This window comes from Parasteatoda tepidariorum, chromosome 2 (assembly GCF_043381705.1).
Source record: "Parasteatoda tepidariorum isolate YZ-2023 chromosome 2, CAS_Ptep_4.0, whole genome shotgun sequence".
Taxonomy (NCBI): Eukaryota; Metazoa; Arthropoda; class Arachnida; order Araneae; family Theridiidae; genus Parasteatoda; species Parasteatoda tepidariorum.
In genome coordinates this window covers 72535186-72561984 of record NC_092205.1, presented here as the reverse complement: position 1 = coordinate 72561984, position 26799 = coordinate 72535186, and positions in this window count along the sequence as shown.

Genomic DNA, 26799 nt, shown 5'->3' with positions numbered 1-26799 from the left:
AATTTTGTAATTTTATCATCATGCCTTAGAGCAGGGCATAAAATCTATTCATCCAGTTAACTTTTAATTTTCAGTTTCAGATAATTTACATAATATAGTGAATATGTTGTAAAAAAACAATAATTCTGAAAATAATAATTCCTTGTAAACCGTAACCAAATGAACGAGAAATTTTTCTAATGAATGGTTTAAATACCGCGTGTTTTAGTTTCATTTGCAGAATTTAATTAATAATGTTTTTTTTTTACCAGAAATGTAATTACCATACAGTACGTTAATTAAAAATTTTTTTTCCAAATCTAGAAACTGTAGTTTTTTCTATTATTCCATATAAAAAAGGGGACTGCAGTTTGTATACCTGGCTATTATATTTTAAAGAAATTACTATAAGATAAATGATTTTTTTATTCATGGTTAATAATCATTGTTGAGTTTTTGGATGTTTCATGATATGGAACTATGGTTGAATTAATGAAGTCTTATAACTTATTCGTGCAATAATAGTTAATAGTTCACGTCCCTTAAATGCTCCCATCATTAAATATTCCTATTATTTAAACGTTTTGTATTTCAATTATATGAAATAATTTACTTTCTTTATTTAAGTAGTTAATAGAAATACGCCATTAATTGTTAAGATATATCGCGACTCACCATTAGTTAAGTAGATGGATCTTAAGTAAGCTTAAACTTACTTAGAGAAACTATGTTCTGTAAATTATTTAAAAACAAAACAGCTTTTCTGCAGTATTAACGGATTATAACTTTTTTCTGATTTCTACTGCACGACATAAAGTCATGCCGCGTGTGATTTGGAACTCTGATATATTTTATAATTACATAAGTTTCAACGTCAAAAGGATATATGTTTGAGCTTAGTTTAAAGAGAATTTCTTTCTTTAATGTTAAATTTAAGTTTAGTAATCCAATTAAAACGAAATATTTAAAATAATATTCCTAAAAGCTCAATTTTGAGTTTTTAAAGTGTGTGTTTTCGAGTTTTTAATTAGTTTACCGTTAATTTCTTATTAATATATAAAGTATAAATTAAAGCTGTTGATTATTTACACCGAGAAAAAAACATTGTCTAAACTACCAAAATATGGTAAAATTTACAGTGTTTTTGGATTTATGGGAACACTAAAAAGCTCGATAATTTTTACCGAAGCACTGTGTTAGGAACTTTTTGTTAAAACTAACAGTAAAATATGATTTTTATTACCCTGTTGTTTGACAGTAAATGTGGTAAAGTTTTGGAAATCAGAAATTTTAACAGTACTAGCATAGTTTAAGATGACGCAAACATTTTCATCTTGATAACCTCTATTTATTTAGTGTAGTTAAATTTAACACTGCTTCAAGCTTGCATGGTATATATACTAATCATTTTAAGCCTTGGGGTTTTTGATAAAAGCTGTTGCTAGCATTAAATTCAACATTACCCTGATATTTGGGATTTTGTTAAACATTTGTACGTTCAAGTTTTCCATTTTAAAAAGTATATGGTGGGACTGAACTAGTTTTAAATTCATAAGAGGAATTGCATTTTTGAAGCAAAATACGTGATTTATCCATATCGCAGCTAATCATGTCATACATAAAAGAAAATTATAATAAAATTATATCAGCTTAAAGTAATTATTTTTTTAATGAATATTAGTTTTTAATTTAGGAAAATGAACTATTTGAATAGTATACTTTTTAAAAAAAATTATAAACATCTTTCATTAAAAGTTTTATTATCTCTGCACAAAAAATTCCTGTCACGTGAGGGGGGGGGTTACAAATTTTTGTAATGCAGCTGAAAGATTTGTTTATTAATATGAATTAAAATATTCATATTTCATTCATTCATTCATTCAAATATGAGTTAGTTAAAAAGATACTTCTACGACCAGTTGCACTCTTTAAAGAAAGTTTCATGCCTTACAAAATAGATGATTTGGGTGGGTTCCATGTGGGACAAACTGCAAAAGTTCTCTGCAGTATTTTTATTTTTCTAATTAATTGCATTTCTTTTATTTAATTTCAAAAATTGTTTTCTCTTTCCAATATCAGAAAGAACCAGTTTCAATTATTCAATTTCAGATTTATTGATAAGTTTGAATGAATAAATAAAATATATGAATAAATCAAGTATAAAATTCAAATTAAAATAAATCATTTCGGTTCCAATTTTTTGTCGTGAATTCAAATATAGTCTTCTTCAAATGTAAAGAAAAAAAGATTGAATAGATCAATTTTCTATCCAGGTATATAAAATGAAAGTGTAGTATAAAATATAAGAATATTAAAACATAAGAAATTAAAATATAAGAATAAATTCAATTCTATTTCAAAAAATTTTTTGAAATTCAAAAATTAATCTTTTTAATTGTTTAAAAGCAAAGGATCAAATTATTCAACTTTTGATCATGAGATAAAATTTTTTGAAATTCAAAAATTAATCTTTTTAATTGTTTAGACGCAAAGGATCAAATTATTCAACTTTTGATCATGAGATAAAATAAAATGAAAACAACCAAAATCCAATATAAGAGAAGAAGAATATTTTAAAATTTTACTGAGTTTCATATTTCTATGAGTGGATTTTGTATCTTGCTATATGTCTCTATACAGTGACACTATCGTATCTTGCAATACTAAACAATGGAAAATAGGGCTAAACAATGACACTAATGAATCTTATTGCAATATGTCTCTAAACAATGACACAGTTGTATCTTGTAATATGTCTCTAAACAATTCTATTGCATCTTACAAAATGTCTCTAAATAATGACACTAAGCACGTAAAGATTCATTGACTTAACACGAAGTTGACTACAAAACATTTTTAAAAAAATAGACTATTGAAGTTTAATGAATTAGGAGTTCTGCGTTCTTATTCTTGCTTTCTCTTCCCTCAATTGTAATTTGTTTTCTTCGCGTTTTTCAGTATTTGGTTTATTTTTGTTGCTTTATAAAATATCCACAAGAGATAATTAAGATACGAAAAAATACTAATTAAGATGGTACATGATATGATAATTTAATCTAACACTAAAAAAACTAACAGACTATAATTTGCGATTGTTTTTATTCTTAAAATGTACAATCAGAGCTACCTACTCCGTATTTTCAGATGAAGTTATATTAATTACAATTTCTAAGATTTTTATGTCACTAATTCCTATTTTTCCGACAAACTTAATTCAAGTTTGTGTGTTACAAAATATATAATACCATTCCACTTAAGTTTATTAGGTTTTACTTCTTCTCCCAAAACCAACCAAGCAAAAAATAAGCACACGTAACTACAAACATAAATGATTTTTCGCAATTTATCACTATTGATGTATCAATAAAAAATCTGAAGAACACGAGAAACAATGAAGCATAATTGCATCGTTTCATTTTATACTTAATCTAATAATTTTAGCACAATCAGTAAATTCGATCACGTACTTAGGTTTTCCGTCGCTAATGGTCTGGAAAGATTATTTCTCATTTAATCATCAATTTCTTTTTAAATCTTCAGTAAGTTTTCTTTGTTTTTATTTTGAAGATTTATATATATGATAGCATACTTTCCAATGAAATATAATATAAAATATGATTTATTTTACTAGTTAATATTATGTTTACTAGTTATTCTCTTGCTAGTTGCATTCTTCTGACTAATACTTTCCTTTTTGGTGAAATAGAATTCTTGATCCTAGTTTTTAAATAGGTTAAATAAAAGATATACAAAAATCAGTATATAAAGCGTATAAAAAGATAACAAAAACAGAAAAATTTCAAAATTCAATAAAACTGGTTCAAATATTTTAAAATTTCAAAGGATTTTTTCATCTCATAAAAGCTCTCTCAGTCATAAAAGCACATGAGAATAAAAAATTATAATTTCGCAGCAATTTGTTTCTATTTAAAATCCCACTATCTGAAAAAACCCAGTTAATATAGACTATTTATATAGACTGTTTATATAATTCAATCTGCAAACAAAGAGAAACGCGTTGCACTTTTTTAAAGTATAAAAGTATACTTGGCTGTAAAAAAATTATAATTCACTTGTGAATAATTTTTGCTAAACTGAAACGGCTTAAAAAAATTGTTAACTTTGCCGGAAAATACTACAAAAAGTAATAAATAAATTACTGCATCAATAATATTTTCATATCAGCATGGTCTTAATATATTTCTCTTAAACATTTCTCCATAAATGTGCAAAATTTGTATTGATTCATCTAACAGATTTTGACTCAGAACAGTGGGAAGCACGTTCTGGCTTAAATTCTATTATTCAGCTACTTTTTACATTTTGAAGGTCAAGAATCTGAATTCGATGAAAAATGTATGTTTATTTAAAGAAAATAAGTATTTCTCTTTTTTTCCTGAACTTAATTAAATAGCAAAATCGAGGTCATTCTTTCAAGCTATTAAGATTGAGTCTACCCCACAATAATAGATGAGACATTTTGAGTTTTTGACTTTTTTAAAATATCTCAAAAAATGCTTAAAGCATAATTTTATAGCTTTAAAAATGTTTAGTTCATGTGATTTTTCATACTCAGCAATAAGATTTAAAGTTTTCAGACGTTCGGGAGACAGACAATAAATAACGAAAAAAAAACCTGGTATTTTTGAACACCCTGTGCCAGAAAAATCAAGCAATGAGCCTGTAACTTGTATCGATTACTTTCGTTGTTAATTGAAATAACTGCAACTAATTTCGTAAACCAAGAGTAAATGTTTACGGAGATATAGAATTTTTTTAAAAAATCCACTTTTTTTGCTATAAGTTTGTAAATATTATATAGAATCAAACAATATTTTCGGAGCAATTTAAAATTAATTGCAAAATTTTTTATTTAAAACTTTTAAAAAAAATCGTAGAAACCTATGCAGGATAAGTATTTAAGATAGTTATTTTATACTGCGCATGCAAAAATTTGTTCGAAAACATTTTATGGAGTAAAATTTTGCCATTTAAAATGTATCTAATTAAATAAAAATTTTGTTTCGACAAATGCTTTTAACTGAAATTCTAGTGAACGTTTTCCAAATTTTCAGGTACATTTCGTCGAATGGTCATCTTTCTTATTCGAGCAATAGAGAAAAACGTGACATTACGATTTAATCTTTTATTAATGATTAATTTAATTAAAAAGAAATTTTTGTACTCCTTTGCCAGGGAAAATAAAAAGCCATAGGTTAAATGCCTTCAACTCGACGCAAAGTTATAAATTAATACTTTTCATCTTTACTAAAAACAATAGCTTGGCTTTAATATTTTATTATAAATGTTTCAACCATCTGTCCGACTTAAACTTTTTTCTCGAAAAAAATCAATTTGGCGAGATTTATGAGTAAGAAAAATCGCATGTCTAAAGCTCTGAAATAATTCTCTGGATGTTTCTGGCGAAATTTTAAAAAAAATTATTAACAACTCAAACTGTTATTGTAGGGTAGTGTATGTGAAAATCTGATATTAGATCAAAAGTTTTTAAGGTGTTCTCCTTTTCGGAATTTTTTATGCATTTGACAAATTATATAATTTCAGCAGTATGATATTTAATTCAAAATCTAAGGCATCTCAAGCGCATCGTTTGTACTCTATTAGAACTTTACTTATTAATTAATTTGATTATTGAGACAGCTACAAGTTGATTGTGAGATAGGAATTGTGATTTATGAGGGGCCTGTATCGCATAGGAAATGAATTAAATAAATTTTAAAGCATAAATTGTTATTTTCTCCAAATCTTTAAAATCGTTAAAAAGAATAATAAAACTAAGTGTTAAAAATTTTTAAGATAATATTTAGTCGAAGCATATTGGATAATTTTAAAAGAAACATTGCCTTACTTATTCACGAAGTTTGTTGGACACATGAAAATAAACTTTCATTCCTTACTAAAATACCGTAACGCAAAAAAGAGCAAAGTCTGATTTTAAAAATTTGATTTCTCAGGAATTTATTTAGCCCATTTCGCTCAACATTTCGTGTTTCACTAAGTAAATATCTGTTCTATAAAATTGTAAGATTGTATTCGCAATTCAAAATTATTTCGACTATTTTTAAATAAAATATTGAAAAATAATAATTCTTTGATAAAAATACTTTTTGCATGGAAATAAGTGGATAAAAGAATTCTATAATTGTGAGAATTTTTTTTTTAAATTCACTAAAAAATTGATTGGGACCTTATTTCCCAGAATTCTGTTACTCCCTATATATTTTGAAGGTGTAGAATTTGAAATCAGCTGAAAATCAGCTGAAATCAGTTGTTTATTCAGAGAAAGTACATTTTTGTGCTTGATCTGATTTCGCAACTTAAAATATCGTATGCACTAATTAATTAGCATATTTGAGGTTACTACTGAGCCCTAGAACGTGAAGATCAAATCATTAAATCAAAAATTATTCAGGGTGGTCAATTTATTTTTTTGCGCTTTGCATGTTATTTTTCAATACTTATATAGAAACACGTTCTTTCTTCTAATATCTAACTTCATGATAACAAAAAACATTTAAACTCAATTTTAAAAGGTTCACAATCAAATCAAAAAGTCACATTTTAAAAAATAGTCAAGTTTCGATAAAAAAATTTACTATATCTAAATTTTAAATGGTTTTTTTTTATTGAGAACGTAAACTGAATAATCTTTTTAAAGACAATTTATGAGCATATACTTCATAATAATTTTGAATAAAGTATTTCAACTTTATATCACAAAGATATTCTTGCCTTCATGCAATATTTTTTCAAAAAATGCATCCGAATTTTTAAAATGCATTGTGTCTATCTATATTTGAATATTTTTTGTGGTATAAGTTATTTAATATAATATCAACTTTTTCTATACACCGTGGTTTGCATGACAAGAAAAATTTCCGAACAGAACAAGAAAAAAACCTTTTCAGTAAAAAGATTCTAAAGACATCTCTGGGGAAAATATGAATAAAGAAAATTTAATAAATATCCAAAAAAATTCCGTCTTAGACAGGCGTATTGTACAGCGTTATATGAATTTTATATTAAATATCTATGCATACATAAAAAAAATAATTTATAGTTTTTGTTAAGAAAGTGAAATGTTTTGTTACAAAAGAAGTAGTATCCTGTCTAACAATTGGTCATTTTATAAGTGCATATGTATTTCCATTCAATCCTTCGACTGAAGCCTTATTCTTATCCAAATTTTATAACTATTCAAATGATGTGTAGTTAGTTTTGAAATCTAGTTGGATATTTTTTTTGTGGAAAAGAAATGGAAAAATATATACCCTGGAATAAATTTGGTTTGAGAGCTTCTCTGTTCCGTGGATCATACCTTTGACTTCAATTATATCTTTTACATTAAAAAAATTCTGAAAAGGCATCGCGAGTAGTTTGTACCATGAGTTCCCCAAAACTCTTTGCAGTAATAAAAGGAATTAGCCTAAAAATAGCATTTCTGAAATTACTGCTATTATGTGGTAAAGTTACTTACTTAAAATAAATTACGATTTAATGAATAAACTCATTTAAAAGTAAAGAAATCTTGTTTAAAGATGTGACCGTAATGATAAAAATAATTATTTAAGAAACCTTATTTGAGTGAGACCATTATTTTAAAACAAAAACTAAAATGTTTTTTAATGTTTTATGACTGCACTGTTTGTTTTGATGTTCGTATTATGATGTAAAACAGACTTATTTTATTTTATAGCAAATTGTTTGAAAAAGAACTGCTGTTTCTCACATAATTAAAACTGGTGCAAGTAAATAAATTATTATTTCTATTATGCATATTTTTAAAAGTTTTTAAGTAGAGCTCCTCGTTTCGAGTTTTAGTATTTTTAATTTATTTGAAAGTCAAGCAACTATTTAAATAACATTGTTTTACTTTTTTTGACTTCACGTGAGATAATATATAGCTATGACACATTACTTTGAAATCCAATAACGAAATAGAAAATTTGCTTATAATTCATTTAATAAAGTTAATTGAGTTCTTTTTTTTGTGGCAACTGTAGGTATTAAATTTATATTCAATTTATAGAATGTGCCAAATGAAACAAAAGCTAAAACGAAAATGACAAGAACGAAAAGATGGTACGTTACGCACCTTCTAATTCATTTCATAATGTACAACACTTTACTGTACATGTCAACAGTAACACTAACTGTGGATCCAGACAATTGGATCTCTAATTTTTATTAATAACATTTTATTATCATACGCAAATAAATTCGACTTGAATTACTACATTTTTCACTTGCCAATTTTACTTTGTAAACGAGAAGAGTTTAAATTTTTCTTTTAAGAAATAACTAATAAAATATTACTAGTGGGCCGCGCCCCCTGCTCGCCAACGCTCGCCAACCCCCAAAAATTGCTATGCAATCTTATATGGTTTGCTTTGCAAACCAAGCTCGCTTCGCTCTCTACTAACTTAGGTACATTGCAAATTCACAAAATTCAAAGAATTCAAAACAATCATTCAAGTCCATATAACAACTTCTTTTTTTAAAAAAAAAATTGCATCTTTTTAGTAAATACTAAGTCATTAAAATAAATTTGAATTCAAATAAATGACATGTAATTCGTTAAACCTATTAGAAATGTGCTATAGTATAAAATCTTAAGATAAAATTTCTAAAACTGATATCTCTTTAAAAAGGTTAAAATTTTGGCTATAATTAAGTCTATTAAAAATTGAAATAACTGAATTGCAATGGAAAAACCTGCATAAACAAAACATTGAATTTCGGAAGAAATCACATTTGGTGAGAATGCTCTCTCTTGTTAAAAAATACAAAATAAACTGACCTCAAATAAAACTCTAAGGACTTCGAATCAAATAATTAAGGAAACTACTATCACGTTTAATATAAAAGGAACATTTATTAACTAAACAATAAGATTACAGCATCGCAGTTCCAAAAAACAAATCTCACACTCACTCAAAAAAAAGCAATTTACATTCTAAATAGTCACCATAGCAACCACAAAACTCTTCTCGTTACCATCTATAAACTGATATATAATAAATAAATTATTTAACAAAAAGTACGATGCGCATAAGCACATAATATTTTACACTCTGGTTATTTCAATTTCCGTTTTTAAAAGCGCTATAAGTTGAGCCACCTCACCATGTGACATTTTTAGCCGCAATGATTGGTCGATTTTCTAGCGTTGCCATTCGGGGAGTTGTAATGAGGCTTTTTTTTTGTCGCCGTGTAGGAGAAACATATATATAGATATTAAACTTTGCCAAGAATCTCGACGATGCCGTTTAAAAAAAACTGACATTTGTAAAATGATCAAAGCTTAAATAGAATTTACACTTTAATTATCAACCAAAAATGCAAAATTTTTTTCCACTCTGTTCTTAAAACTGAAGTACTTTTTATTTCTTAATTTATCGCATTGCAGACAAATTTCTTTATTTTCCGCATATAAATATACTAAATCTCTCCTTCTTAATGTTCCTGGATACTCCAACACATCACAGTTATCTAATAGTCAAGCTAATTAGGCAATGCTTAATTCAGCTTTATGTTAGCTTTTAAAGAGTTCCTCAGTCAGATAAACGCATAATAATTCTAATTAGTAATTATGCAGGGCATTAAATTGTTAGCGTGGTTGCTTAAAGTGTATATTCATAAAAGAATGGATAATGTACTCGGAGAGGTGGCGTGACAATGTGGAATTCTAAGAGGCATTTGTCTAAGAGATAAGTGGAGTCTTTGTTTTGGCGAGGAAGAATCATTGAACCAATTACAGGGCATGATTTAAAACCTGCTTATTCTAGGAATTGGAGTAAAAACGCATGTTTATTTTTCAAGTGTGTTTTGTTAAATTACCGTTCTTAACATTTTCATTAACTAGATTTTCATCTGTTTAATTTTCTACTTAAAAGGAAATTTTTATTGTTCTCTAAAGATTAATTCTCTAATTGATACAAGTTTAAAGTTGTATATCGGGTTTCTTATTGATGAGAGTTAATTTTACATATTAGGTTTCTAATTAGAAAGAGTTAGTTTTTTCTTCGCTTGAACAATGATTATGGTTCTAGAAAAGAACTTTTACAATATATTATAAGGTATTTAATAATTAAATGAAGTTGTTAGTTGAGTAAATAATTCATACTTAAAGAAAATTACTTTAAATGATTATGATTCGTAAAATCGACAAAAAAAATTATGATTCGTACTGTATGAAAATGACATTTTTGCCAAAAAAATATAATTTTGGTTAATAAAAGTAAAATATCCAATATTTAAATAAATCATTTGATAATTTTTCCGTTCATATAGTTATGATTTAATGGAAATTCTGATTTTAAAAATCATATTTCTTATTACCACACATTCAGTAAAAATTACACAACTGAAAATAAATTTAACCGAATAAATAGTTTTATGCTATGCTCTAAGGCATCATCATAAAATAACCAAATTTTGCCACATACACCAAATTTTATCACATAATTATACAACCTTATTTTATTGCCAATTTCACCAAATTAATTTCAAAGCGATTCGGTAAAAATTACTGAGCTTTTTGCTGTTCCTATAAACCAAGAAACACGGTAAATTTTAAAATATTCTGATAGTTTTGACCATATTTTTTCCCAATGCAGACACAACTTCACTGCAAAAAATATCGAGTCACATTACGGTAAAAAGTACCATCACTAAGTGGGCCGGTACTTTTAAACTTAAAATCCATTTTACCGGAACATGTTATGTGACGACAGTTATTTCGTCACTTTCACGAAATATTTTATCAGAACATATGTAAAGAAATGGTTTAGTCAAAAATTAAAAAAAGTACATTGTTATAATACATTTCATAGTAGAATAAATAGTACAATGTATAGTACATATATTACAACTGTATAGTACATTGAAGAAAAATATTAAGTAAACAGGCTCATTAAGATCAGTGTTGATAGGTTTTTGTAAAACATTTCAAAACGAATTATTGAATCTGTCTAACATTCAAGATTCCAAAGTGAAGTTTTTTACAAATATATTTTCTGGTATATATCTTCTAAACTTCAAAAAAGATGAGTTTAAAATCGTATTTATCACTTCGTTGATTTACTTTTGTACGTTAAATCGGTAGATTTAGTTATTCCAATGTAATTTGTATTTTTATTGAAGAGAAATAAAATGCATAACATTTTACGCTTTTTGAGATTTGAGGCAAGAGATCTTTAGATAGTAGGAGATTTCCAACAACAAATGATTAAATATACAGATAATTGTCCAGGCGTGGAACAATTGAGCACTTACTGTCAAAAACATATGAAATTTATACAAAATTGAAATTTACACCGTGATAATGTATAGTACATTGAAGAAAAATATTAAGAAAGCAGGCTCGTTAAGATCATTGTTGGTGGGTCCAAGGGAAACATTCTAGACGAATTATTTATTCTGTCTAATTTTCAAGATTGATTCTAATTAATATTTTGTCTAATATTCAAGATTCAAAAATCACTTTTTTTACAAATATATTTTTTGGTAAAATAATCTCTTCTAAACTTTGAAAAATAGGAGCTTAAAATTGTATTTATCATTTCATTGATTTATTTTTGTGCGTTAAATCGGTAGAATTAATTATTTCAATGTAATTTGTATTTTTAATGGACAGAAATAAAATACATAACATTCATGCCTTTTGAATTTGATTTTAAGGTGAGAGATCTTTAATAAATGATTAAATGTACAGATAATTGTCCAGGCGTGGAACAGTTGAACACTTACTGTCAAAACCATATGAAATTTATACAAAATTGATATTTACACCGTAACAATGTGTACTACATTTAAGAAAAATGTTAAGTAAGCAGGCTCGTTAAGATCAGTATTGATAGGTCTATGTCAAACATTCTAAAACGAATAATTGATTCTGTCTATTATTCTAGATAACACAGGACGACGATCTGTCAAACGCATTGTCTGATAGAATTATCTCTTCCAAACTTAATTGAATTCATTCACAAGTTTGTTTCGGATAAATGCAGTCATTCTAACCAGATACAACGTCGCCCACTGATGAATGATTAGACATTTTCTAATCTAATTACTTTCATCAAAGCTAAAGGATTAGTTCAAAATTCTATGTGGTGTTTCAGACTGCATTACTTGCCACATTCTATGGAAAATCTTAAGTTTTAAGATCATATCTACAATCATGAGTTTAATAAAACCAAGTAAAGGAAAATATTTAAGTAAGTTGTTATGCGGTTTTGAGATATTATAATAAAACTATGATTAAATTCATGCATATTTCATAAACTAAATTTTTCCAAACTATTTTTTAAATTTACTACTTTTCAAAACGTGCTTGTTTCTAAATTTTATTTATTAGATGAACACTTAATTTTTATACAACACCCTATTTCTGAAGCTAACATTAGCTTTGCGTACAAGTAAAACGATTTTTCGTTTCAATAAGAGTATCTTGATAAATAACGTTCAATGCACCTTGAACTTTTCGTGAAATTTAAAACTTTTTGTAGTTAAAGTATGTTTAATTTGTTTCAAATAATTATTCTAAGAATATAATTAAAGTTTGCCACGATTTATTAACTCAACTTATTTAATCAAATTTTGTTTTTTATGAACTTTTTAATATAACTTGTTTTAACACTTGGAAGACTGAACATTTCTGCATGCCTAGAGAGTCTAAAGAAGCCTGTGTGGCTCTTCCCAGGGAAGGGTAAGCGAAATGCTCACTCCCCTTTCCACCGTACGGCGAACGTCAGGGGTACACTCCCTGTTTTTGGCTAATATAAAAACTCCAGCCGCGATGGCTCAGGGGATAGAGCGTTCGCCTTCCAATGAGTTGAATCGGGTTCGAATCCCAGCGAAGGCTGGTCGATACAAATTCCGGTTTGCACCGTGACGTGAAATATCCTCAGAGGTAGACGGTTTATGAGTTAGAGTCCCCTTGCCGTCAGGCTCTCGCTGTCTTCCTCTCCATGAAGCGCAAATGGGGATTAGTTACATCAAAAAAGATCTCCACGAAGTCAAATACTCTCCTAATACTTGATCCAGGAGTTCCCTTGTCTTCTTGACTGGGTTCAAAATTACAGGTCTACGGAGATGAACATTAGTAGTCTTAAACCCGAAATTCCTGCTGTTCAACGACGGTTATAAAATAAAATAATATAAATACCACTTGGAAGACCACTCCCGAATATGCCTGGAATGCCGCTGAGTACCCTGACTTATCATTGCAGTGATCCTATCCTAGACTTGCTCAGACCCCTCCATATTAGAAGCTTCCCTTTTATATCTTAGATTGTATTGGTGAGTCTGTGGGTTAGCTGTTGAATGAGCAGGATGCAGTTTTTGGTTTAATTGTGCGACTAGATCTCCTGGACTTGGTTTAGTTTTTCTAAGTCAAGGGGGATAAGTAACATAAAACAAATTATTGAGACTCCTTTTTTTTCTATAAATAATAATCATGTACAATTTGAAATGTTCTTGTTTTTTTATTAAAGCTGGGGCACCTTATACTCAAGCAAACCTGGGGTTATGGGATTCATACTAAAATACCCAAGGAGCTACTGTGACCCCTCTCGTCATTCGATGTAGTATATAAGGTCTTGAAGTTTCAGTTTGCTTAACGAAAATATTTGACTCAACGCGCCACTAACTTTTCAAAAAAATTTTTCTTCCAATGCCCGCCTGGGGAATGATCTTCCGTCATATAGGCATCTGAAGGGCAGATTTGTTGGCCACTTTTCCAGGGGCCAAAGTTGCTCCCATTATTGTTAGGTGCGCCAAAGTTGCTTCCGCAGTAAGGACAGATAGTACAGGGAATGAAAGAACATCCATGCCTTGTCCGGGATTCAAACGCAGAACCTTTGTAGTGCAAAGCCAGTTCCCTGTCCCCTATACAGACCAGTCGGCAACTTTTCGAACATATACCAATACTTTAGTTTCTGCATACTATACTTTAGTATTTTTAAATTTTACCTTAGTTCTTATACTTTAGTTAATGAATTTACTTCTTCGATAGTTTCTTAGATTTCTAAGATTTATTTTTTTCTCCATGAATAATATTTATTGATATGATTAAATACTCTTAGATTTTAATGAAACTGGGAAACCTTATACCCATTGAACCTACCAGTGATTATAGGATACCTAATAAACTATCTTAAGGATCATTCAAGCGCAACACGTCATTCTAGGTGTAGGATTCAGTATATGCGTTCTTACAAGACTCTCATTTGAATGTTTAATTAAGTACTTAAATTGGTTAAAATTAAAAGCTTGTGTATATATCTTCAGTAAGTTTTTTTTTAAAAAAAATAAAGAGCAAGAAAAAATTATGAATAAGAGAACATATAAAAAAAACACCATCTGTCTTTCTAGCACTATGGGATATCTCCTACTGAATATCATGAGCAGAGCAAATTTTTACTGTTATGTTTAATACTTAATTTGATCCAGGATCGTTAAATTAGCCGTTTTTATAATTTAATTTTAGTTTCAAGTAAGGTCTGAAAACTATTGATAAAACTAAACTTTCAAAAATAAAATGTTGGATTGCTATTGATGAAACGTTTTCAAAATAAAAAATAAATTTAAAAAAATTGAATACTTGAGTAAGCTTATATGAATTCAAAATTTCGGCACAGTTCTTTAATTAAATTTATTTATTTTTAATTTTTTAGATAATGTTGTATAGGATTCGTTTATTCTTAAAATTATTTTATAGATCAATATTTTTAGGCTTAAAAATCAAATTTCAAAAATTAAATTTAGCAGTTTTGATAAGCTTCCTCAAAAGCTTCTTTTTAATTCCTCAACATGAATTAATTTTAAAATTTAAAAAAAGTAGTTTTCTTTAATATTTTTTAACTATTATTTGATGAAAATTATTATTTATTTCAAATAAGTATTTTATTTTTTATACGCTTAAACACCTCCAAAATAAGCGGATAAACATTAAGTTATAATTTTTTTGTAGTTTTAACCATAATATTTTATTTTTCTACATTAGAAATAGTTTAAAAAGCATTTTTCCTGCATGATAACCCAAACCACTCAAAAATAAAACATTACGTGACTTTTCAACTTCGAAGAAGAAAGACAAAATTCAAAGCTACCCTGAATTCCATGGAATAAACATTTTTCTTTTAATATTTCGTGCTATTTAAGAGGATATTATCCAGGTATTTAGATCAAAATGTTGAAAAGTTTTGTAGGTAAGATGAATACTTATGATTGCAACAATGTATCAAGTTTAGGGAAAAGTTGAAAATACTATTTTTTCCTAGATTGTGTTTTTTTTAATCATTAAAAAATTATTTTCTACAAAAATTCTTTGTTTTTTTTATCGTGAATAAAATATAGAATCGTTTATTAAGGTTTTTTTTTCTCTGACGCTCGAATTACAAGCAAAAATACATTTTAGTTGTAATTTCAAAGTAATGTCAATGGTGAATAACTGTTTCTCTTAGATCTGAATAACAGAAAAAAGGGAAAACTGAAAATGAGCCGTGTTTGGAAAATTTTACATTTAACGCAGAAAAAGACACTGGTCTTTCATGATATTTTTAATAACCACAAATTATTAAAATTACAAATACAATATTTCCCCCTCATTTTGATCTAAATTTATACAAACATGACATTCAGAATAATGTAAATATTTTTTTTAACTATTCGTTGGTGGTGTCATGAATTATTATGATTATTTTTCATACTTTATCAAGCAATATTTGAATATATATTAATTTTTTTAGCTGGTTTTATCAAAGGTATGATTTTAAACATTCGGTATTTCAATCAAAATATCTTCGTATATGTTTAAAAAGAGGCTTAAAAAATGTTCTTCTATCCAAGATATGAGAAAGATATTTATGAAATTGCTCGAAACTCTTATCTCAAGACAGTATTATTGTATACAATGTTGTAGAAAACATCTTGAAAACGTTTCCGCGGGATATTTATTTTTTGTCAGAAGAGGAGAAATCTTTTGTATGCAAAAACTCTTTCTAAAGTTCAAAAAAACGGATCATATTTTTTGAAGTATTAGGTAACGCGTGGAACAATATTTATGTAAACACCGAAAAAAGTATTTTTTTTTTATCNTCTGACGCTCGAATTACAAGCAAAAATACATTTTGGTAGCTTTAAATTATAAAAAACGTAGTTTCCTAAGCAAATCTTTTAGATTATAGAAATTATATTAGTACAAAATCCTCAAAAAAATGTCGTGATTTTTTCTCTCATTTATATTCAAAAATTTATTAATAATTGATTTCGGAAATTAAAGTAATTTCAATGAAGAATAACTGTTTCTCTTATATCTAAATAACAGAATGAAAGGGAAAACTGGAAATGAGCCAGCCGTGTTAGGAAAATTTTACCTTTAACTCAGAAAAAGACGCTGGTCTTTCATGATATTTTTAATAACCACAAATTAATAAAATTATAAATACAATATTTCCCCCTCATTTTGATCTAAATTAATACAAAAGAATGAAAAAAGTATGACAAATATTTTTAATAAAACGTTTACGTCTAAGACAATCAGAATATTGTAAATATATTTTTTAGCTGTTCATTGTTGGTGTAATTGAATTATTATAATTGTTTTTTACACTTCATCACGCAATATTTGAATGTATTTTTATTTAATTTAAGCTTGCTTTATCAAAGGTATGATTTTAAGAAGTTCGGTATTTCATTCCAAATATATCTGTGTATATGTTTAAAAAGAGGCTTAAAAATGTTCTTCTATCCAAGATATGAGAAAGATATTTATGAAATTGCTTGAAACTCTTATCTGAAGACAGTATTGTATACAATGTTGTAGGAAACATCTTGAAAACGTTTCCGCGGGATATTTATTTTTTGTCAGAAGAGGAGAAATCTTTTGTATGCAAAAACTCTTTCTAAAGTTTAAAAAAACGGATCATATTTTTTGAAGTATTAGGTAACGCGTGGAACAATATTTATGTAAACACCGAAAAAAGTATTTTTTTTTTTATCTTTTATCATTTAAAGTAAATGCTCTTTTGAGTTAGACTGTATATTTTCAAATTGATTTTGCAAATAAGAAATTCTGCACACATTTATTACATCAAACGTACGCATTTTTTTAAATTTGCATTTTACTTATATATTTGCCTTGATTAACTTGGACGCTTTTCGCATAATTTTAATACATTAAATGAAATGCATGGTTTTTCACATCGGTATAGATGCAAAATCGTAAATAATAATTATTACTAGCCTATGTTGATCTTGCTGGACGTACATAGCACACGAATAACGAGAATTAGTCTTATTTGAAAGAAGGACGGTTTTTACATCAAGTAAATGTTTTTTTCATTCTTTTCAAAATCAAGCAGTGGCTAACAGAAAAAAATATTCATTTAGTTAAAAAAAAAATCACTTTTTAAATGAAGGCTGTCTTTTGCGTCACGGTACATAAGAAACCAGGCGTTAATGGGTTGTAAATACTAATTAACTGTTAAAACACACGTCAGTTTGATGTTAAATAAATACTACCAAGAAATTAAAGAGGAAATATATACTTGATGTAATAAAACGTTAATTGCACAAAACAAGAATCAAATAAACGATAAAACAAGAATAAACGTCACAAAATAAGAATCTTTCCATCCCCATTATTTTAACATCAGCTCATTTTGATGTCCTAGAATCGTGTTTCATTGACTCTCTTGTTAACGACATGTGTTCCTTATTACCTCTCCATAACACGTAGAAATGCATTTTCCCTGATTTGCCTTTCTTGGCTGCTGCGGTTTTATAATTTTGTTTTTGTGGGCTATTAAGAAACGGAGAGCGATTGTTCTTGTTTTCCAGTTGGCACCATCTATAGCCAAGAATTAAACTTCTACCACACCCGTACGTCACATCCGCTTATAGGGCAAACCTATTCAGACAGCCATTCATTCACTCACAGAACGTAATTTTGACCTAAAGCAGATAACGATTAATTTCCAATTCATTACCCCCAGATGTATAATTTGTTATACAGGACATACAGGACTTTGTGACCCAACAGAATTAACGTGCATCAATCAACATTTGCTTCATGGTATTCAACCCCGGCTAGATTCGAACTTCCGTTCTCACGAACGTGGATCTAGCGCCCTACCAACCAGACTATCCCTTTCCCTTATAGTTTTGTTTATTCAAATAATATTCACATAATTTTGTTTATTCGCCTTTGTTGATTTTTTCTTTTCTGTTTCACTCGTGCCAACCTTGGTTTCCTTTTTCTAGCTCTTTTTCCCCCCAAATTTTAAATTTTTTGTTGGGAACTTAACACTTTCTATTTCCAATAACTCTTATTTTCCTCATACACGTCTAGCAAATGTGTGTCTAACTTGAATAGTTTTCGGTTATGGTGTGTTTTATTACATTCAAAGATGCTGTAATTTATTTTTTCATAGAATGCCTCATACATTCATGAACAAAAAAATTAGAGCGAGAAGAAGGAGTCGTCAAAATGAAACGAAATTTGACATACGTAATGATTACTTTGATATGAGTAAGTGATTAGAAAATCAAAGTAAAACGATAATCTTTGATTTTCTAATCATTTACTTACATCAAAGTATAGTCATTACGAATGAAAAATTTCGTTTCATTTTGACGACTCCTTCTTGGCACGCTAATTTTTTTGTCCATGAGTGTATTTAACTTAATTTTTCAATTTTCAAATTTGTCGGAAAATGGACCTCGCAGTAAACTAGAATACCTTCTGATTGGTGCATAGTAAGACGAAACAAAAAAAAATTACAACCACCTGGAGAATAACTACTGAGCAAATTATTGAATCTTCTCAAACTATTAACCAATCATAATGGTACAAAAGGGCCGAGATAGCCTGGTTGGTAGGGCATTGGGCCCATGTCCTAGAGGTAGTGAGCTCGATCACCGCTGCCTGAAGACAAACAAAATGGTGACTGATGCACGCTTAATTTATCGGAATCACAGTCCTCCAAGTTCCCATAACAAATCAATACCTCTGGGGATACTGAGTCGGAGATTGATCGCGCTCTGGTTCAGGTCAAAATTACGATCAGCTGATGGATGGTGTGTGAATGTGCCACCCCTTTAAAACTGGCTGTGATCTAGTGACGGGCTGTATGGGGCAGAAGGCAATTTTTTTGGCCATAAATGGCGTCACTAAAAAGCAAGAAACGCACCCTCTGCGTCAAAAATTCGTTTGATTTCTCAAGTAGGCTTGCTGTTATTGGCAAGTGGCATGATAAACAACAACAACAACTTCAAATAGACTAATTAATTAGGGCAAATTCTTAATTAAGATTAGAAATTAGACGTATTATTCAGTATAAAAGAGCTTCCGAACATGTGCCTTAAAAAAAAGCTCCAGTTATGTATTTTATTGTTGTCGTTACGAATTCAAAAAATTTAAACAGATGCAAAATAATAACAAAACTCCAATGATTTTCTTTATAAAAAACTTTTATCCCTACAAAATGCTATAAGGCAATATCCTAAAAGATATTTTTGCGTTATTTTTATTTGAAAAAGCTTCGCTCTTTAAATTCTAAATGGTTCTTATGAGACAATGTGGGGATCATTATATAAATACCAAATAAATTTAACTTTATTGTCATGACTCACTGGAGGTTTCATTATAATGTTTTGGGCATGTTCCAAAACTTTCGCTTTACAAATTTGTTTACTTGCGTACTTATGACGCAAAAACTAATTTCCCAGATAAATTTTGAATTGAAAATGGCAACGCCTATTTAAGATCAGAAGATTAATGAAAAGAATAGTCAACCGCACCCGTCGCTGTTTTCATTGGAAAAGAATATATTTGTCTTTTATTGTTTATAATCATTACTTTAACAATATTTGTATTTATTAGGAAATAGTTTAAGTTTAGAAGTAATGATACTTCAAGCTTAAGATATATTTAATTATAAGAATAGTTAAGGTGCTTTCTAAAATATAAAAATTGATCAATAAACAAAAATATGCTTTTTTGCTTTTATCATCGAATGTTTAATTTTAACAGCAGAGGAAAACTAAATTACTTGCATTCTTGTGCACATTTTACACTTACATTCTTTTTACTTATTTTTTTTAACATTTTCTTTCATTTAAATCACAGTCAAACAACTATACTTAAGATGTTTGATTATTTATTTAATTAATATATATTCACATAAGTTTACGTATCTATACAACTTTTTTTATTTATTTACATAAAAAAATAACAAATAAAAATGTTTCGTATCAAATTATAATAGTCACTAATTATACGGTCAGAATAAAAAAAGAGCTGGCCTTAGCGTTTAGACAAATTGTATATTACGTAATTCTAAGAGTTTTTTAGAATCACTGATTGCGAGTATGAACTCAGTTAGACAAAACTCAAAGTAGTTAATCCAAAATGTCGGTGAATCTATTATATACATCTTTCTCTAATTAGCAGCATAAATTCGAGCATTTCTCTATATATTGGTAACACAATTGTTATTATTCATTTTTTTGGATTACCTTAAGTAATACATTAAGTAGCGTTGATTAGTTAGTTATACGTTAACTATTTATTTTGAATAATTTTGCAGAAATAAAAACTTAGTTAGGAAGTAAATATTTAGACTTGTTTTGATCCTAGAAATTTTAAACATAGCGGAGTTATAGTGCCGCATGAATACCATATATATATATATATGCTAACAGAAAAAAATATTCATTTAGTTAAAAAGAAATAACCAAATAGTTAGGAAATTAANTAAAATGATGACTTACATGCATCCATGCACTTTTAATTTTTTAAAGACTAAAAAACTGATTATAGACTACCTTTTTCTAAAATGATGACTTACATGCATCCATGCACTTTTAATTTTTTAAAGACTAAAAAACTGATTATAGACTACCCTTTTCTAAAATGATGACTTACATGCATCCATGCACTTTTAATTTTTTAAAGACTAAAAAACTGATTATAGACTACCTTTTTCTAAAATGATGACTTACATGCATCCATGCACTTTTAATTTTTTAAAGACTGAAAAACTGATTATAGACTACCCTTTTCTAAAATGATGACTTACATGCATCCATGCGCTTTTAAAGTCAGAAAATCTAAATTATTAGCAAATTCAAACAAAAATATTTATTTGTTTTTATTATTTATTTCAGCAAATAGTTAACAGTAAATAGTCAAAGTAAATAATAGTTTTTTTAACTGATATATATTTATTTATTTTTAATTTTCCAGAAATAAACATTCTGACTGGAGATGTTTTTAAACAAAGCAATTAGATTAAAAAAATTTGAATTTTAACAATTTTCGAAAATTCATTTCATTAAGGAAATAATAAGTTATCATCAAAAGAATCTGAAAGGTTTTATTTACGATGTTATGGGAGAGGCTAAGAATCCTCTTCACATTTTATGGGCTATAATATTTTATTAGGGTGGTAAAAACAGCTATGCAGCAAATAAATGTCCGGTTTACAAGTAAACGAGGGTCTTGAATTGCAACAAAGAGACGTGAGAATGTTTTACATTACGGTTATTACAACCCAATTGTCCTATTTGATGCACTTTTGTTATAATCCTGAGTGTTTTGACTAGAGAAACTAAGCAGCATTCTTAACAGCGGTGGCATTCATTTAAAGTGGGTTATTTGTTGATTTTTATAGCAGTCTACTGTATGCTTACACTAAGAAAAAATAGTTCGAACAATTAACGTACAGTATGGTAATTACAAATCTGATAAAAAACAAAAGCATATTTCTGGTTAATGAATCAGAATATACGGTATTTAAACCATTCATTTAGTTATTTTATCCTTTCATATAATAACGACTTGCTGGAAATTTGGCTTTCAAAAATATATTCCTTATTCCCCCACACTCAGCAAAAATTTAAGACTCAAAATTATATTTACCCGAATAAATGGGTTTTATGCCATGCTCTAAGATATTATGATAAAATTAAATTAATATTATAATAAGCACCAAAATTTACCACATTTGCCATATTTTATCATTTATTATAAAACCGTACTTTATTATTCATTTTACAAAAATCATTACCAAAACTCAGATGTACAAATTCTGATCTTTTTGGTGTACATTTATCATAGCTTTTTAGTTTTGACAAGACTTTTTTCCTCTGTGTACATATTACATTAAGTAACAAAAGTAATATAATTTTTATAATATCGTACGCACAAAATTGTTATTATTTAATATGTTGCACTGTAAGCAGTATCGAATTTAAAATCTATAAAATCGAAAGCTCTCAAATTAAAAAACTTTCTCGGAGGAAAACAAAAAATAATTCTCCTCACAATTATCTTAGAAAAATTGCTTTGAGTGAAACAGTTACTGTATGATTCCTTAAGATATATTTTATGACAAAAGTTTCTTAATTTTTAACTTTGATAAATATGGTTCATCAGACAAAGTTTATCATTCATTATTAATTCAGACAAAGTCCACAAAAGGTTTATTGATTACGCTAGCACCAAAAAGTTCGAAGAAATAAACATTATGACTAAATATATATTTTAGTCACATTGATAGAAACGTGCAGTTGAGCAAATAGCCGGAACTGGATTATCAGACATGGAGAGTAGTGAGTGCATTTCTCCATTCACTATCTTTGCACGTCGTTTACTTGCAAATATAAAGCCTTTTGAAACTGAATGAATTATTTAAGGTAATCCGGTATTTAAAATCATATGCAAAAAGAAAAAAAATAACCTCAAATTTTCCGCTGACTTATTTAATAGTTAAATATTACTGTTACTGTGAATCAAATAATCTCTACAACCTGAAACGAAAAGATGTATTAATCAAACTTCATTCGTCAAAATTCAATCTTTAAAAGTATAGTTAACCTACCTTTAAAAGTTATTTATACGCTTCTATCACTGAAAAACTGGTGACCATTATCAATACCATCAACATGCGGATAATAAAAACAAAACAGATTTGAATCAATAAACGCTACAATGGGAATATGGAAAAAAAAATGTGTAAATCAAACTATGAAAAAACCGTGGAAGGCAAGGAGAGTGATGGAGGCCAAATGAGAGAATCGGCGAAAAATACATTCCTAAAAGGAACGGAAGGGCAAATGGAAATTCTTTCCTCATTAAAGGAATCGGTATTGATATAAATTATTGTTATTATGTAATAATAAACCAGATTGACTTTCTTTTTAAGGTTACTTTTGTAACTCTTTTAAAGGTTCCAAATTACATAATAAAACAAAACTGTTTTTTGCTATTTAAAATTTATTATTTTTTAAAAAAGTGGATTATTCTTTTTTTTTGAACACTTTAAACAACTTCAACAAAATTTCCTTTAAAATGAATTCCTTTACAAAATGCAGATTCAATTCATTTGTATCAACAATCTGTTCTCTAGTCTTTGCATCAACAATGTGTCTCTAGTATCTCTTTTAAAGAAATGATACATTAAAGTATCAAACTGCATTTTATCCTTCCGTTGCCAGCATCTATGCATAATTTATGATCTCTATATATATTTCTTTCTCGACAACAATCAAGCTTCAAACGACTTTTGAATAAACTTATCTTGCTATCAGCAGCTCGAATATCTGAGAGTTTTGGAATCGGCCCAAAAACTTCACTCTGAACACGTGGTGTTTACGTTTTATAAAGCACTTTGTAACTTAAAAGCTGAGTTTTCAGAGAAAGATTGAATTGAAGCATCACTGTAAATGGCAACGGTTGTTTAACTACGTGTGATTAATGGACTCGTATGTCAACCGCACCCACAGGTGCTTTAAATTATGAGAGATAATGTGTGGTTGCATTGATAGTGGGGCCACTACTTCATATAGATTTTCATTTTATAAATTCTCATTCGTATATGTCGAAAAATTGCCCTCAGAGAATTAAATAAGCATATTGTTTTGAAATATTTTGTAATGACTCCATGGTAAAAAATGTACAGTATCTCATCGAATTTGGAGCTCAAAAATTCTAAAATTAGTGTTAAGGAGCACTTTAAATATATACATATGCACTTTACTGAGAGTAGTTAAATATAAACACAAATAATATAGAAATCGTAAACAAAGTTGCTCTCATTCACACCATTTGGGGAATATTTTCAATTCCGAAAACAGCAATTTTGGCAAGCTTGGATCTCACCAGTTGATTGTTCGCAATCGTGTGCGAAATGGTGTGAATTTGTTAACTATTAAATTATAGTCTGTCAATAGTATTAAAGAATTCTATAATATTAATTTCTATTCCCTTCTTTTATCTTAGGAAAAGTTAGGCCTTAAGTAGTTTTCTTTTTGTTCTGTTGTATATGCTTGATTAACAAGTTAATTTTGTTTTTAAAATTAACGTATAGAGTTAGAGTTTTCGTTCTGATATTACGGTAAAATAACTAATATCCATCTGATTAACGATAAAGTTCATGGTTGGAATCATTTCTTTACTTCTACGGTTATAAACTTTTTTACAACTGGTACGATTAAAAGTCCGTGATTACAAAAATTTACGATTTTATGACCATTTACAACTAGCATAGTTTCTAAATCAGAAAAATAAAACTTAAACAGACATTGGAGTTTTGTGGGTGTTACGTAGTTCATGCGTGAATGACAGTTTTATTGAAGTGTGCAGGAAGCTAGAAACTCTTCATGTATCGAGGAAATGGAAGAAATATTGTGGCATCAATGCTTCAACCGAACTTGAGCGTTTAGCCCTCTCAGCTACAGTATATACAAGATGACAAAGATGAACTAACTTCTTGAGATGAGTCAAGTTGGCACTGATAGAATTCTAGTTGTTAAACTTTATTAAGTAAAAACAATCAATAAGTCTTTTTTCAGGCTTAAGTTGACAAGGAACTTTCAAATAAGCTAAAATTTGCCAGAAAATCGATTTTTTTACTTTTTATATTTTTGAAATCTGGGCATTTAACTGAATATTTTTTAAAAAAATTTTTGAATTAGAGCAAAATTGACGAAGTTATGGTCATTTCTGTTTTGACCACGCCCCTTTGATTCCCTGAAATGAAAAATTAGTTAAAGTCATTTTTCTCAAAGTGTCTTTTTAGACAGATTTACAAATTTCAAACTGATCCAGAGAAATCAATTTTCATTCTAATGACCTGAGAGTTTGATGCTATATATTTATGAATATTATTAACATTTTGTTGGAAAAGTTTTTTGAATTAAGTAAATGGTATTATTTTTATGCGCGCTATTTTACAGCGGTATGATAATTTTTTTCCGAAAATGCTGGTATGTTACTGCTTGTTTACTGTTATTCGTTTCAATAATAAAAAAAAGTACTCCCAATAGTTTTTTTTAATATTACCTAATATGTAATTTTTTAAAAGAATTTCGTCATTTTAACAAAATTTCAGACGCGAGGAATAATATAAAAAAAACATTAAAAATTCGAAATTTAATTTTTTTAATTTCTTAAACTTTGGAATATTTTTTTGAAATTTTTTATGTAAGCTGTTTTTAACAATATAAATGAATACTGAGAATATCTAAAAAATTATCCTTTAGAGTCTTCTGTCGCCTTAACAGTTTGAAGATCATATTTTTTATTACTATTTTAGTTGAATATAGTAATAATAATTAAAAAAAATGCTATTTAGTAATTTTTAAAAAGAAATTTTTAACAGTGTATGTGCATTTTAAATTAATGATTGTTATTTTATATTGTTACGTAAAAATAACTCTATTAACTCTAATGTATATCATAGCTTATTGTAAATATAAATTTTGGTACTTTCGAGTTTTATAAATGAGGGCAACTATTTCATGCCAAGAAGTGTAAAAATTATTCTTGGTGTAATGAAACACCGAGAATCAAAAATTACCTGTGTTGTTTCATTGCTACACTTTAAATTAGTTGCCACAGTTTACGGGGTGAAAATATACTACAATAATATACGTGTTATGTAGTTCATTTCCTATGAATTCGCTGGATGTTTCTACCTCACTCGTGCTAAATGCTCACAATTTTATAACCGTCATATTTTTTTATAACCGTCGTTGAGCAGCTGACGCAATTTTGAGCTTAAAACTCCGTAAAAGGAATCAAAAAGATTTTAGGAATTTTTCTCATACTCTACCGTGAGCTCAGCTCCTTTTCAGATTAGTTCCCAAGCGTTCATATTTATTTTGAACTTAAAAATTAAATAAACTATTTAAAAACTCTGAATACCTTAATTGGATGGAGGATTTTCGATCAGAACTGCGAGATGATCTAATTACTGCTCGTTTAAGAAAATTTGTTTATCCTTTCTTCCGAAAACTTTTAGAATATTTCAAAACTTAATCTAATTTAAAGAATTCTAAATATTTTACCGTATACAACCTCTCTAGGAAGTGTGCTGCTAACTATTATAACAACGCATTTACAAAGTTCTGTAAACTTTGCACTATCTCTAATTTACTGTTCCAGTTTTGCATTTCATAAGCATCGGAATTGAAGAGCAAATACTCTCACATGTAAATTGAACTTACGGATTGCTGCCCGTTGCAGTAAATAGCACTGTTGCGGTTGACGTAACCAATTGTGACGGTCATACAAATGTAAATTAAGCGTAGACTCTCACTGCTTGAGGATTGGTTGGAATATTAGGAGAACAGATTATGTTACGTATGTGATAAATGTTACTCGAACAACTGCAAACCTAATCGAATCTTATGCTTTGGTTATTTTAATTGACACTTTCTATTATTTTAATTGCAAACAATATTTATTAACAATATATATATATATATATATATATATATATATATATA